Source organism: Microtus pennsylvanicus, chromosome 7 (assembly GCF_037038515.1).
Source record: "Microtus pennsylvanicus isolate mMicPen1 chromosome 7, mMicPen1.hap1, whole genome shotgun sequence".
Classification (NCBI taxonomy): domain Eukaryota; kingdom Metazoa; phylum Chordata; class Mammalia; order Rodentia; family Cricetidae; genus Microtus; species Microtus pennsylvanicus.
In genome coordinates, this window is record NC_134585.1 from 103,289,669 (window position 1) to 103,305,417 (window position 15,749).

Consider the following 15,749-nt stretch of genomic DNA (forward strand, 5'->3'; position numbering starts at 1 on the left):
GAAATGCTCTACAGCTTGTCTAGAGTGGGATCTTATGGACACATTTTTCTTTTTACTTGCCTTTTTCTTTTATTTTTTTCTTAAATTTTAATTTATTAAATTTATTTTTATTTTGTGTAAATTAGTGTTTGGCATGCATGATTTCTAAGTAGGGTGTCAGATGCTCTGGAATTGGAGTTACAGAGAGATGTGAGCTGCCATGTGGGTGCCAGAAATCGAACCCATATCCTCTGGAAGAGCAGCCAGTGCTCTGAACACTGAGCCATCTCTGCAGCTTTTATCATGACATTTTCTTAATTGAGGTTATCACTTCTCAGATGCCTTTAATTTGTGTCAAGTTGGCTTAAATCTAGCAAGCACAGATAGTTATTGTTAAAACTTATTTAGATGAATTGTGTCTTAGTTTATTATTATGACTATATCTGGTTTTGAGGCAAATCTTTCTTTGGTCTAAATTTGTGATCTATACTAATATTGGTTAATATTTTCCATTTTCATGTGTATTTACGTGTGCATATGTGAGTGTGGGGAGTTGCATGAGAGTATGCACGTCCATATATGTGCATGAGCAGGCATAAAGAAGCTTCTTAGTGATGTGAGCAACACCATTCTATGTCTCCTACAGCTGTGTACGTTGTTAAACTACTGTCTAGCTCTTTAACTGTATCAGATGGACTCCACATCTTTACCTTTTTCAGAGTGGATAATTCTCAAAGATCTCATGGATATATACCCAGTTTTACTTTTGTGGATCCAGTATCTTTTTTTATATGTTCTTTTCCATTTATAGCCTTTATGTTTGTTTGCTTTACAGTTCATCTGGACAATGATTGGGCAGGAGGAGGTTGGGGTAAGGGCAGTCAGTATGTATATTATCTGTGTATGAAAATAAGCTTTAAAAATTAAAATTTAAAAATCTTCAAAACATGTTTTAAATCAAATGATGAACAAATTTATTTTTCTATTGAAATGTCTATTTTTAAGATTTATTACTTTTGTATTATGTGTATGTGTGAGTTGTACATATATCTATCTGTACAACATTTGTATCTGAGAGATGCAGAAAAAGGAGATTGATCCTTTGGAATTGGAGTAACAGGTGGTTGTGAGCCACCGCATTGGTGCTGGGAACCAGTGCTTATAATTACTGAAACATCTGCACAGCTACCTGAAGTATATATTTTTAATTCTAATAATGATTTCAGAGTTAAATCAACCTCCTCATTTTTCTTAGCATTATATAATATTTTTGAGTAACAAAATCAGGAAGTAATATTCATCCTAAATATAATATTTATGATAAGCTCCTTGGACAAGATCCAGAAGATATCAATTGAAATATCGAATACTAAAATTAATATTATTTTTTTCTATAGATTTAGTTTAAATATTTAATTATATAATAGAAAGGGACAAAACCATATAATTATATAATATATTACATAGCATTAATATGGTCATGGTTTTAGCTAATTCCACGCTATTCAAATTTTAGAATAGTTTTTTAGACAGAGTACATTTTTACTTATACTTGCAAAACTACAAATATCACCATAAATTCTGCTATATATAATTACTTCCTTTTAATTTTAAACACTAAATTAGTAAATTAGTAAAAACTGTGGTTGGGCTAAATTGTATGAGAGAAAAATCTTCAATTAATTTTTAAAAACATACAAAAAAGACATTATGCTTTTAATGTGACACTAAATTAAACTATTTAGTATTTTATCAAATTGTTTTCACCTCTGCTCAAAATGAGATTAATCTGTAATTTTATTTTCTTGTCCTGATATCAGAAATAAACTGGCCTTATAAAAAAAGTAAAATTTATTTTTGATAAAGTACATTCGTGTGCGCACTGAATTTTTTTTTAAATGTCAATTAAAGAAGACTTGGCTTACAGTTCAGTGTACAACTTAGCTATTAGTTTCTAGTTAGAACTTGGTTTTAATTATGAACAACAAAACAATTATGGGAAATCAAGAGTAAGCATATTAAAAATTACAATTATTATAAATTTTCACAAATCTCAAATGCCTAACCCATATATTTAGTTTTAAAAATCAATGAAGTTGAATGCATGTAAATTTAAAATACCCAACTTTTTTGCTAGAATGTCAGGGATTTATAAATTCCCTTGTTCAAAAGATTCACCACACATTGCTTAAATATATTGTATTTCAAAGATGTAACAAAACAGTGTTTTTCTGAGAGTAAGCTGTGTGAATGGGTTCATTTTATCTTGTAGCGATGGTTCAGTGGTTAGCAACATTTACATAGTACAGAACATATGTGCTCAGTTCTGAACACTCACATCATGCAGCACACAAATACCTTTATGTCAGACTGGCAGATCTAATACTCTCTCCTGCTCTCTGTAGGTACTGCATTCATATGCATAAAATTATAAAACCCATACAGAGACACAGAATACTCACACAGAATACATGCTCATTATTGAAAGGGGAGCTCAATGATTTGATCCTGAAAAAGAACTGTACCTCCAAATAAAGATTAATTTATTAGAGTTTATTGATAATCTTTGCATTAATATTCTTTCTTTCTTTATTTTTTTATTAAAAATTTTTACAACCTCCCCTCCTCCCATTTCCCTCCCCATCTCCCCCTTCCCCCTCCCCTCCCCCTCCCTCTCCAGTCCAAAGAGCAGTCAGGGATCCCTGCCCTGTGGGAAGTCCAAGGTCCTTCCTGCCTCAATCCAGGTCTAGGAAGGTGACCATCCAAACAAACTAAGTTCCCACAAAGCCAGTACGTGCAGTAGAATCAAATCCCAGTGCCATTGTCCTTGGCTTCTCAGTCAGCCCTCATTGACAGCTATGTTCAGAGAGTCCGGTTTTATCCCATGCTTTTTTAGTCCCAGTCCAGCTGGCCTTGGTGAGCTCCCAATAGATCAGCCCCACCATCCGAGTGGATGGGCGCACCCCTCACGGTCCTGACTTCCTTGTTCATGTTCTACCTCCTTCTGCGGAAATTTATTTTTCAACAAAGCTCATTTAAAAGTTGTAGTTGTTTCCAGCCTGTAGTTCATTCTAGCCTCTTTACCCCTAAATAATCACACAGAAACTGTATTATTTAAATCACTGCTTGGCCCATTAGCTCTACCTTCCTTTTTTTGTTTATTTTTTTTTAGTTGTTGAAAAATAAATTTCCACCTCCTCCCCATTTCCCATTTCCCTCCCCCTCCTCCCACACATCGCCCCCTCCCTTCACTCCATTCCCCCTCCCTCTCGAGAATGAAGAGCAGTCCAGATTCTCTGCCCTGCATGAAGTCCAAGGTCCTCCCACTTCTATCCAGGTCCAGGAAGGTGAGCATCCAAACAGGCTAGGCTCCCACAAAGCCAGTTCATGTATTAGGATGGAAACCTAGTGCCATTGTCCTTGGCTTCTCATCAGCCTTCATTGTCCGCCATGTTCAAAAAGTCCGGTTTTATCCCAAGCTTAGAACCTTCACCTGGCGATGGTTTGAGATAGAGACAGACACCCATATTGGAGCACTGGATGAGCTCCTAAGATCCAAATGAGGAGCATAAGGAGGGAGAAAATGAGCAAGGAAGTCAGGACCACGAGGGGTGCACCCACCCACTGTGACAGTGGAACTGGTCTATTGGGAGCTCACCAAGGCCAGCGGGACTGGGACTGAATAGCTCTACCTTCTTACTTGCTCACTATTACATATTAATTTAACCCATCTCCATTACTCTGTGCATCACCATAAGGCTGTGGCCAACCAGCAAACTTTGGATGCGTCTAGATGTAAGAGCTAGCTAGTAATATGCTTAAGCTATTGGCCAAACAGTATTGCAAATAATATAGTTTCTGAGTGATTATTTCAGGTCTAAGAAGCTGGAAATGAATGAGCAGCCTCCCCCAACGCCAGTAACATTGGCAAAAATAAAAATGAAAAAAATAAGAGAATCATTAAACTCAAAAGTAATGTTAGAGAGCTTAGAAAAAGAAGCAGTGATCCAAGCAGCTTTTTATTGTTATCAGGACTTGCTTTACATGTATCTCAATTAAGACAGCATTCTTCCTGGGGTTTAGACACTCTCATACATGAACCTCTTGAGGTGATGTTTCTGTTTTACATGAGGATTCCTGTGGTTCCACTTTAGCTTCTTTGCTGTAGATTGAAAGCTGATCATGCAGCTGACCTTGAATTTGCTCCTGAAATAACGCACCTGTGGGATAATATGGGGAAGTGTTATATGCTTTCAATTGCTGTTATTTTATTTATTTATTTATTTATTTAAGATTTCTGCCCGCCACCGCCTCCCATTTCCCTCCCCCTCCTCCAATCAAGTCCCCCTCCCTCGTCAGCCCAATGAGCAAGATACAGAATGGAGAAGGAATCAGGCAGTCGTCTTTTGGCCAGAGGAGGGAATGTGGTACTCTGTGAAGCCTTAACAGACTGAGACTCTACAGGTGTCCTGGGAACTCATTCTGAGTGAAGGCTGAGAGGGTGTTGTATTGGAAACAGCCAGACAAACCTGGGCTGTAGAAGTTTCCATGCAGACACGGGCCAGGAGTTTTTACAACCAATCTGCTGCGTTAGTTCACTGGTCAAAGATATTCTGTCATAAATAACAGCAATTTTGCATTCCCACCAGCAATGGATGGGTGTACCCCTTTCTCCACACCATTCTGTATCTTGCATGGGATAATGTAAATACTCTTTCCTCGGAGGAGGAATAAAACCCCTCAAAGTTTCCTTTTAACTGGAATCTTTCCCTTTTCTAACAAGGTCTCCAGAGGCTTGAGAGTGAATCCCCTGCGAGTAATTTTAACTTGCACTTTCCATTATTAATATATTTGATAGAAATTTTGTTTTTCAGATTCACCTGTTTCCTCATCATTCAATTGTGTGTAATTTGTTTTAAAAAAAAGTTCCTTGGAGCTGTAATATTTCAATTAAATGGAACATCTTTCTAATGCTACTGAAGCTTATTTTCCATGTCACATTGTATGCAAAACCAATGATTTCTAAGTGAATTTACAAATTGGATACATACCACTAAAATTAGTTTTTGAACATTTTCACATCCCCTTAAAGTTCCTAAATACTCCTGCAGTTTAACCTGAATTGTATTGCCAATTATCCCTTTCCCAGAAGATTTACATATTCAAGTAATTTCCACCAAATTGAAATCATGAAGGAGGTGATGTGTTTTATCTGGTTCCTACTAGTGTCAATGGTTCCTTATTTGTCAACTGAATAATATTTCACTATAAAGCAGTCATGAATAATGTCTTTTAACCCACCAGTTGATAGACATTAAGATGTCAAAGACTTGGGGTTTATGGACTATTCTACTGATGCTTTTTCTGTATCAAAACTCTTTTATAGAAAAGTACTTCCTTGTACAATGATATTTTTAATTGGGATAATAGGAAGTTGTATAAAAGTATTCAATCAAGGAGAGCTCAGGGTCCGGATGTGGGCGGGGCCGCAGGGCCAGGCTGTCTGGCCCCAAGAGCTTGTGCCGAGGACCGCAGGAAGCCTGGCGCGGGGTCGCTCCGCCCCTTGGAGCTACGGCCACCGGCAGGCCCAGACATGCCTATGGCCACAAATCCTGGAGTCCAAAAGGGGTTATAGGTGGGCAGCGGAGGGATGCCTGGAGTTACTGTAAAAGACGTTAACCAGCAGGAGTTGGTCAGAGCTCTGGCAGCCTTCCTCAAAAAGCCCGGGAAGCTGAAAGTCCCCGAATGGGTGGGCACAGTCAAGCTGGCCAAACATAAAGAGCTTGCCCCCTATGATGAGAACTGGTTCCACACGCGAGCTGCCTCTACAGCACGGCACCTGTACCTGCGTGGTGGTGCCGGGGTTGGCTCCATGACCAAGATCTATGGAGGACGGCAGAGAAACGGTGTCAGGCCCAGCCACTTCAGCAGAGGCTCCAAGAGTGTGGCCCGCCCGCGTTCTCCAAGCCCTGGAGGGACTGAAAATGGTGGAAAAGGACCAGGACGGGGGCCGCAAGCTAACACCTCAGGGACAGAGAGATCTGGACAGGATTGCCGGACAGGTGGCAGCTGCCAACAAGAAGCATTAGAACAAAGGATACTGGGTTAATAAACTGCCTCATTCATAATCAAAAAAAATTATTCAATCAAGCATTTCATTTTTAGTTAATGAATATTTAAATAAGCACAATTTTTAATGAAAAGAGTTCATTATACCTAAGCATTTTACTGTAGATATCTATGCTATTAATATCATTAAATTTAGTAAATATTATCAAAAGAAATTTGCAATAGAATGTTCTGGCTAAATGTTACTTTCCATTGACAATGTAATAACTGAATTTATCAATGTTAATATTAAGTGTCTGTATTTCTATACTAAGCTTAGATTTTTTCCATTATAAACATTTAAAGGATTGCGTGTGCCCTTTTTTTTAAAAATTTAATAATAGAAATCCTTTTTTTTGTTTTATATTTCATACATTCAAACAGGTCAAAAACTTAATTTTATTTCAGGAGTCAGAGTTAAACACTTAATTTTGTCTCTACATATTTGAATGGGGAGACATTTTGATCATCTTGAGATTGTTAGGAACACAGAAATTAGTAGTCAGCTACCAAAATAGAACCTGAATAAGCCAGCACTGAACGTTTTCCTGTTTGTTCTCAGAAACATTTCATTTCTAAAGAAGCACCCTCCCGCGGTGGTTATCTTTTTCTAGGCTTGCTCAAATTCCAGGAGGACTCCTGTTAGATCGCTTTCCACAAAGATTACATTCTCTTTGGAGTTCAGATACCATACATCAAAACACGGGAGCTTTTGCAAGTTTTCTCTCAACGGGGGGAATATTTCCCCTACAAACTAAAGGCAAAGTCAAAAGTGAGTAAACAACTTTCCAGCTCTCTTTTCTGCGTTTCCTTCTTTGAAGAATAAGACCGCACTGCACAGTGCTTCTGCTATGCTTTATCACTGTGAACCAGTGACAGAAACATGGTATATATGCATTTGTAATGGGGAGACTTTTAGTGTTTAATTGCTTTCTTTTGATTCAAGACTTTGTTAGATATAGGCAAAACATCTACATAGCAAGCAAGATTATTTCTGAAACAAATATTTTCTAAATTTGATTTTTGCATTTTTTTAAAAAGGAGAGTGATCGGTTTTTATTGTAGATCTTTGAGTTGCATATCATGTCTGGGATGAGTCACTCCTCACTTGTCTAATCTTCCTAGGAGTCCCATAACAGTTTCCCCAGCTCCACTGTCAGCAGTCACTTCAGCTGCTAGGTGCTGAATAGTCACAGAAACTGGATGGTATCATTGGTGCATAGCAGAGTAAAAATTTGGTATTTGTTCTTTCTTTACACTGCTGATGTTCTCATGATCAATCTTCTTTGGGGACGCACAGATACCATTAATAAATAATTAACAGGAGAAATGAGTAAAATATGGGGACTCTGCTTCATTTGAGCAGATACAGAACAGCAGGAAGAAATTGTGTGTGTGTGTGTGTGCATGTGCTTATATGTGTGTGGTCTTGCATGCATGTGCTTGTATTAGGCACAGTCTCGGCTCAGTAGAAATGATACCCACTGTGAGTTGATACAGACCAAGCAAGCATTAGTCTTCTCTTTAAAGGTGAAAATTTAAGGTTCAAAGAAAAGTTTGGCCTTCTGGGGTGACACCTGTAGTCCGTGGCAGAGCTGACTCAAAATAAATTAAGGTTAATATTCCTGCTAAAATAATGGAAAATATAAATAAAGGCGAATCACCTTTTCTCTCATTGATTATGCTTGGTGCTTGAGGCTTGGATCTTATCTTTTCTTAGGGTGAAACTCTGTGGCTACTTTACAACTATTAATCATGTAATTGCATCTGCCAAATTTTGAGAGTCATAGTATTGGTGTCTTTTTATAAATTCTTTTCTTTCTAGCTGCGATTTTCGAGTTTCCTTTCATCTCTATTTCACTTGATGTGTATATATTTGTGGCTCATATCTCTTCTCCAGACTTGCCTTTTTATTACCCAGTGTCCTCTTTTATCCTGTTTATTGCTTTTAATCTTAAATTCTGCCTTGTCGGATATTAATTTTACATCTTTTGCTTGTCTTCCATTAGCGCATCCATTTTATCTAACGGCTCATCTATTAATTTTAACCTTTAATTTTCACTGTTCTTGAAAATGTGTGCTGTAAATATCTTTCAGGCTGGTTCTTGAACCTCTATCTGATACTTTGTCTATGTTGATGAAAGGTTTCCATGAGTAAACATTATGTTTAATATACAGTATACTGGATTCATCTCTTCTACTTCCTAGCTAGCTTCATGTTTTCCTCGATGACAATTCATTTGCTTTTGCTTCTTTTAGGAAGATGTTCTCCCTTTCACTTTATTGTCCTTTCTGCTAAGGAATCTCTGTGGAAAGTCTCAGTCTTTCTGGATATATTTGCTTTTGTTCTCTATGATTAAGCACTCTGTTCCAAATATTTTCCCATTAAGTATGCTCAAATTATTTACAACTTCACTAAATGGAAGCAAATGGTTCATGTTGCCATTTCTATTATACTCAACCCTTTTATTTATCTTCCCTTTTGTTTTATTGTTTTTCTTTTTTCATTTTGTCACCATTCATCATTTTTATTCTAAAGATACCGCTGAAAATTGTATTTTAGTTTTAAAATATTTATAATATTTATTCATGTTACTAACATTTTTTTGTGTGTGCATGCACATGCGTGTGGAGAGATAGAGAGGTGTTGCCCATACTACGAGATCTGCGTGGAACTCAGGAGACAACCTGCTCTCCTTTCCTAAGAAATGGGTCTCAGGGACAAAATTCAGGTAGGTTAGCTTGTGAAGTAAGCACTTTTCCTCATGGGACCAACTTTTCAGGATGCAAATTCATTTCTGCGAGCTCTTTTTTGGGCTTTCTTACTTTCACCATATCACTTGTGCAATGATAATCTAGTTCTGTTTCCTAACTCACGTACAGCCTCCCAAACCGCAATACTTTTCAGACAACATATCTAAAACAATTAAAAATAAATATAATAACCCTAAATGAGAAAATAATACCTTTATGAGTATTTTATGTATATTAACTAATTAATTGGTTTATTGGTAAAGGATAACACGATGCTTCCCCAAGTTTGTCTGGATCTCTTTATTTTCATGTCTAAGCCTGTTGAGCACTAAGATTCCAGGGTGGGCCACCATGTCCAGGTCTACATAGCCATTTTACAGCAGTGAGCCTCATACATGTTGTAAAAGCAATATAAGCATTATATGACATTAGAATGCGGAACTGAAATACTGAATTTTATGAAAGCATTACTTTGCAGGTTCGGGGGACTGCATACTGCCTCACATTACCAAAACTTTGCAGCACACTTGATTAGTGCACACTTTACAGCATAAGAAATAAAAATTCAAAGATGTTAAGTGCTGACCTAAGGTAATGATTAACTAATGGTATATTTGAGTTTGTTCTTTCAGTGGGATAGAAAGGGGCAATGGTAACCAAAGACCATTATTATATTATTTAATTAAAAAAAAGATTGGGTATATGTTAAAGGTTACATATATATGTGTATGTATACATATTACATATGTTTGTATATATATGAATGTAGAATATAATTAGAAGGTATATATACCTTACCAAATTTACATAAAAATCATTGATATTACTTCAAATGTTGAACCTGCTTCTGAAAACGTTAACTTTTTCAAAACAAGACTGCTTAATAAGGTTTATGGTTACTCCATTCATGAAAAGTGCATGAGAAAGTGTTTCAACATAGCTTTAGGTTATAGACCTCATCACATTCAAGGTTATTAATGCAATGAGACATGGCAGAGCATGAAATGTACTGTAATCATTTATACTGAGAGTTCAGCACTCATGCACTCCTGTGTGAATTAAAGCATGTAGTGCTCTCCTGAACCAGAGGTTCATGTAAATGATGTTGATTTGATTGAAAAAATGGCTTCATCAAATTTTCTTTGTAAACTGTAAGTCTATAGTGTTCTACTGATGTTGAGGTTTAAATGTTCCAGCTAGATAAATTACACGGTGCTATAATGGACAGCTTACCAATTACACCAGTTTCCTGATTATATTGAATTATTCTCTTTGAACTATGTTTGAATACTGAAGGCATGCATGCATGAATCATGGGAAATTAGAAAATTAACATACAGTCAATACTATGCCCTGTAATTACATTTCCACAAGTTTAAACATACATAAGGATATAAATCTGTTCACTTGTATGTTTTTAGAGACCATATCAACTTCTGGTACTAAATCTTAATAAACCAATACTGCTTTCTGTCTTTTTCCTCCCCCCATCTTTCACTCTCTCTCCCCTTCCTTCTTTGTCCCTGCTGTGGAGTTACATAGCCTCAGCTGTCCTTTGTGTCGTTCTCAGATTTTTTCTGTTTCTTTTACTTCTCTGACTTTCCTGCCAATACTTACTTCCTTGTATGTAAATGTATAAATGCATATTAATACATGTTGTCTTGCATTCTGAATACCACTTTCCACATCCTTTCACAAAATAATCTCAATATAATTCCCTTTTACTAGTATCACATCCTACCACCACTCCGTTTTTAACGGAAAAAAAAATCAACTGTTTTTTACTATACCTATTCCTATCTCAAATCTTCATTACCAAACCTCGACTCAAAAGACAAGTTAGGAGTTATGTCTTCATTAATAAGTATGAAGCTATAGATGGCTTAATTATTATGAGTTTTTTTGTTGTTATTGGCTTGCCTTTGTTGTTTTTTTCATGAGTCTTTTTGAATCCATCTTGTCTCTTACACTTTAGATCATTCTTTAATGGTCTCTACTCCCTTGCTTGAAATTATATCACATTAATGCATCACTTTAGGTATCTTTTCTTATTTTCTTTCAGCTTTTTTACTTTATACTCTGTAAAGAACATATTTCCTAAGCTTCTATCCTTACTCCTCCTTCAATTCTCCATGCACAGGAACAAGTTATTAACATACTCTGAATTTTCATTGATTGTTATCTAAAAATAACTGCAGCTCCTGTCTCTTTGGAGCAATAGCCACAAATATATACTCCTAATGCATGTCATCATCTGAAGGATCCTCAGAGTACGTGGCTTTATTATGAGCTCTTTTGTCAAATATTCATATGTAAGAGTCATCCTTAGCTTTGCCATTTCCTATGTCTTCATCAGTGTACAGAATAAATATGCAATGAGATCACTGTTGTTGAGTTTATATCTGTACTGAGTCCATATTTTTAACTTTTCTGTATATAGTGATATGATATTTTATTTCAAGACATAGTTTTGCAAGTTTTATTCAATATTTTTAAATATTTTAACATTTTGTTAATCTTACTGCTCTAAATAGGTTCTTTACATGTCATTTTCATTGCAGTTTTCCCTTATTTCTTGGTTTAATTTTTTCATTGACTATATTTTATAGAGTACATATATTTGAGATTGAAACATTGTTTCCTGACTTTATACATTGATATTTGATAATTTTTGTGTGGGTGTTTTCTTCCTTCTGTGCAATTTTATTGCATGTATAAATTTCTATACTCAAGATTGAGGTCAAAATGCCAATTTCAAACAGTAGAATTCTTAATATTTCTCTTAATATAATGTAAATGTCATTCCTATGTTTGGTGAATGCATTCTTTAAAAACAATAGATGATCATGGTGTGCCTTTCTACAAGGCCAGAGTTTATTCTATAATAACAAATTCAAAGTATATGGATATTTAAATTGAACAAATTTGCCATATATTCTTGTTTTCCTTGCTATCCTTCCCTAAGCAAACACAGATGCTTTTAATCCATTCTTAATTACAGATGCCAGTATCACAAAAATATCTTATTCATGTGTTGTTTATCAAGTAACTAAAAAGGGTTAAATCAAGAGGCTTCAGAAGTAAACTGATAGAAATATAAGTCGTCATTATTGAGAGGGCAAGAAACCCACTTAAACTGCAAGAGAAGAAGCAGAGGAAGCAGCAGCAACTCTTAGTATCACTGGTGTGAGAACTGTGCTGTAGAGTGTTCCCAGTTTCAGAGGTGAAAGGGAAGGAATGAGTACAGATGAAGAAACAAGTGAATAAGTAGACGATATGTTCAGGAGACTGCCAGACAGCATGAACACATGCCATGATAACATGGAAAGAACATAGTCTGAATCCAAGGAACCATTTGAAACTCTCATCTGTTTTTATTTGATGTACACTAGGTAGCCAGATGACAGGCTACTAGAAGGGCTACCACTATCACATTGTTGAGTGACCTTCTTTTTAGGTGGCCTAGGTGAGGAATTTCCCAATTTTCTAGGTTTTGTTTATCTGGGAAGTTATTGAGCCAGGTTTCTCTTGTTTGATTTCAGTTCATCCATCCATGTACACCTACAAGCTTGATTAGCCCTGATAAATTTAGAGTGTGTCGCCCTTTCTACTCCCAAGAATAAATCTGTGGATGCATGGCTGACACCATGTTCTATGTACCCATCATGTGCACAGTCATCTTTCTTCTAACTCAAGTCCCCCAGAGAAAGGCAAAGTTTGAAAATCCCCTGTTTTACAAATGGCAACTATAACTTAAAGTGGACATAGCCTGATCTCAATACCTCCATATTCTCTTTTCTTGTGCCTAATTCCTGCATGTCACTAATCATTTCCCTCATTATATAATTTTATTTCAAGAAAATTGTTCAATTGAATTAACATTCTTTACATTTTGTTCCACTCACCTTTATTCCCATGAAATTCATCAGGTGTTGTACTTATAGTTTATTCCATTGCTCGTAATCTACTCAATGTTTGAAGAAAAACTGTGTAGTCTAAGATGAAAAGGAATATCAATCATACAAGTGATTTTTCAAATTGGTGGTAATATATTCAGTGAAGATGTAACTATTGCAGTTAAAATAAGAATTTTCCAAAATTAATGATTCTTTACTCCCAAATTTAACTTTGGCCAGATGTAAGCATTAAGGAAAATATCACCTTTCTAATTTCTTTTTTTGTTTGTTTTTTTATTTTTATTTTATTTTTTAAATTTATTTATTTATTAAAGATTTCTGTCTCTTCCCCGCCACCACCTCCCATTTCCCTCCCCCTCCCCCAGTCAATTATAACTATGGATCTTGAATTTTGGACAGAAATATATTAATTTTAAATTGTTATATACTTAACTAAAATATGTACATTCATGTTGCTAAAACATAGCAGCTTAAAACTAACCCCATTTATTGCCACTCTGATCTCTTGGCCAGAATTCAAGGTGGGCTTGCATGGATTCACTGCTCTCAGTGTCAGCAGAGAAAACACAAGGGTTCACTGGTTCTGATCTGATAATAGAATTAATTTCTTACCTTCCTTAGACTGCTGGCAAATTAACATATGTGTGATCATAAAATTGAAGCCCTACTTTCTTACTTGGCCCCCAGTTCTGTTAAATGGCCTCCTCTCTCTTCAAAGCAAGCATTGATCTCCCTCTTCAGGCTATGTGGCCCCTTCATTCTCAAAGCAGCATGTGGACAGTGAGCCTTCTGCCTGCATTGATCCTCCCTGAGATTCTTGCTACTAAACTAAGAAAATGAGTTTTTTTTTTTCCATAGGGCTTAAACTCCACTTCATCTTAGTTCTGTCAACAATAAAATCAAGACAGATCCCTTGTAGTGGAACTATCAACTGCTGTATTAGTAGGTTGGAGACTCAAACAACATATGTTTTGCTACAAAAAAATGACTCCATCTTCCAGACATAATGAACTATATCTTACCTTTCCGATGATCAGATTTATTAAGTACAATAATGAAATAGGACTACACAGAAGGAAAACTGTGGGTGACAATCATGCCTGCTACCAGCCTTAAGAAATACCCTTATGAATGCATGTAGGATATGTCTTGAACAACAAAGCTTAGCCTATAGAGAATAAGGCTCATGGATTAGAAAAATTATCAAGTAAAACCCTAAGGGAATTTGACTATATGGCATTTTATTTGTGTTTTAAATAAATAAAGCTTGCCTAGAGATCAGCATTCAAAGCTAGCCCCAGTAGTCAGTCATACAAGCTAGGTAGTGGTGGCACACACCTTTAATCCCAGCAGCCATACTGGTTAGCCATAGATGCGGGGTAGTGGTGTTCATGCCTTCAGTACCAGCACTAGAGAAGAAAATAAAGTGGAAAAAAGACAGGAACTCCCTTTTCAGTCTGAAGATTTTTGTAGAGGTTGAACAGATAGTTTTGCAGCTTAGAGCACTGCCTGCTCTTCCAAAGGTCTTGAGTTCAATTCCCAGCAACCACATGGTATCTCATAATTATCTGTAATGAGACCTGGTACCATCTTGAGGAAGAGACCTGATCAGTCATCCTCATCAACTTATATCATGACACCCAACATGGAAAGGTACAACAGAACCAGAAGAAGAAGTGGAGCAGTTAGTGAGCTGAAAAAAGAGCAGAACTGAAAATGCAGCTGCAATGAACAACAGGCTGATATGAGTGGCCCACACTGATACCTGGGGCTATAAAATGTTCAGTCCCGTGCCCCTGCCAAGGACCATGTCTGAATCCTTGGTCCTACCACAGTTGGGGTTTGTGTAGACATCTGTGTCCTGTGTTACCATGGAAGGCCATACAGATGCCTGTGATCTGGGGCCCCACCTGAAGCCATGTTGATTTCCAGGAGGAATACTGCTTCAGAGACAACATGAATCTGAGTGTCCTGTGCTTTCTGGTGATGGGGTCCATTTCTGAGGTCATGAGGGTCTATCCTGATGTCCTTGGTCTGGGTGGTCACCACAAGCCATTTAGATGCTCCAGGTCTGAGCTGCCACCTGAGGCAACGTTGGTATCCAACGGCCATGCTTCTGCCAGTGCCATACCAATCTGAGTGGCCTACGCTGCCATCCAAGACCATGGTGATATCAAGGACTGAGCTGCAGCCAAGGGTCATGTCTGGGTCTGTGGAAGACAATGAGATAAAAAGACACAGTGATTCCAGTTTATATACTATAGTTTTTAGAAAATTATTTTGCTCAAATTAACCATAAATTGACTTGCTGTAGTGTACACAGACATCCTGACTTAAAACAGTTAATTGAGCTTTTAAAGTCATTCTAATATGATCCCTATTCAAATGAACTAATTCCATGATAGGAGTCAAGGCTTAACATTTACTCTCTCTCCTCCCAAATTATTTTCAAAGATGAGTTGTAATTTGCTTCATACCCTTGACTAGTCATCAATGCATGACCAAAGCACAGGCCGTCACACAGAAGGAAAACACACTGATGGGTTGAGTAATGGGAATTTAATATGAATAATTATAGATACAAGTGGTTGATGTGGTGTGGTAGTTTGAATGTAGTCACACACAAACACACACACACACACACACACACACACACACACACACACCACCCCATGAGCACATAGTATATGAGTGAACCAGCAAGTACTACTCCTCCATGGCTTCTTCTCGAAGTTCCTTTTCTTATTTCCCTAAATGACGAACTGAATACCGTAAACTGGAACAAACCCTCTCCTTCTCGAAGTTGCTTTTGTGATAGTGCTTTATCACAGAAACAGATGGAAATTCAGAATAACTATCAAAGGTACTGGTTTAGTAAATTGTGGTCTCAATAACAACCATGGAAGACAAAATGCCAGACCCACAGGAAGTTTGGTCTTTGCACATCAGGGTCTGAAGTCAACACTAGAAACAGTACAATCTCCTGAATAC

At 36.9% G+C, this 15,749-nt stretch overlaps 1 pseudogene; it reads left to right on the forward strand.

Annotated features, from left to right (window-relative positions):
- The first annotated feature begins 5,566 nt into the window (after positions 1-5,566).
- LOC142853854 (small ribosomal subunit protein eS19 pseudogene) lies at positions 5,567-6,117 on the forward strand (annotated as a pseudogene).
- Positions 6,118-15,749: the final 9,632 nt, after the last annotated feature.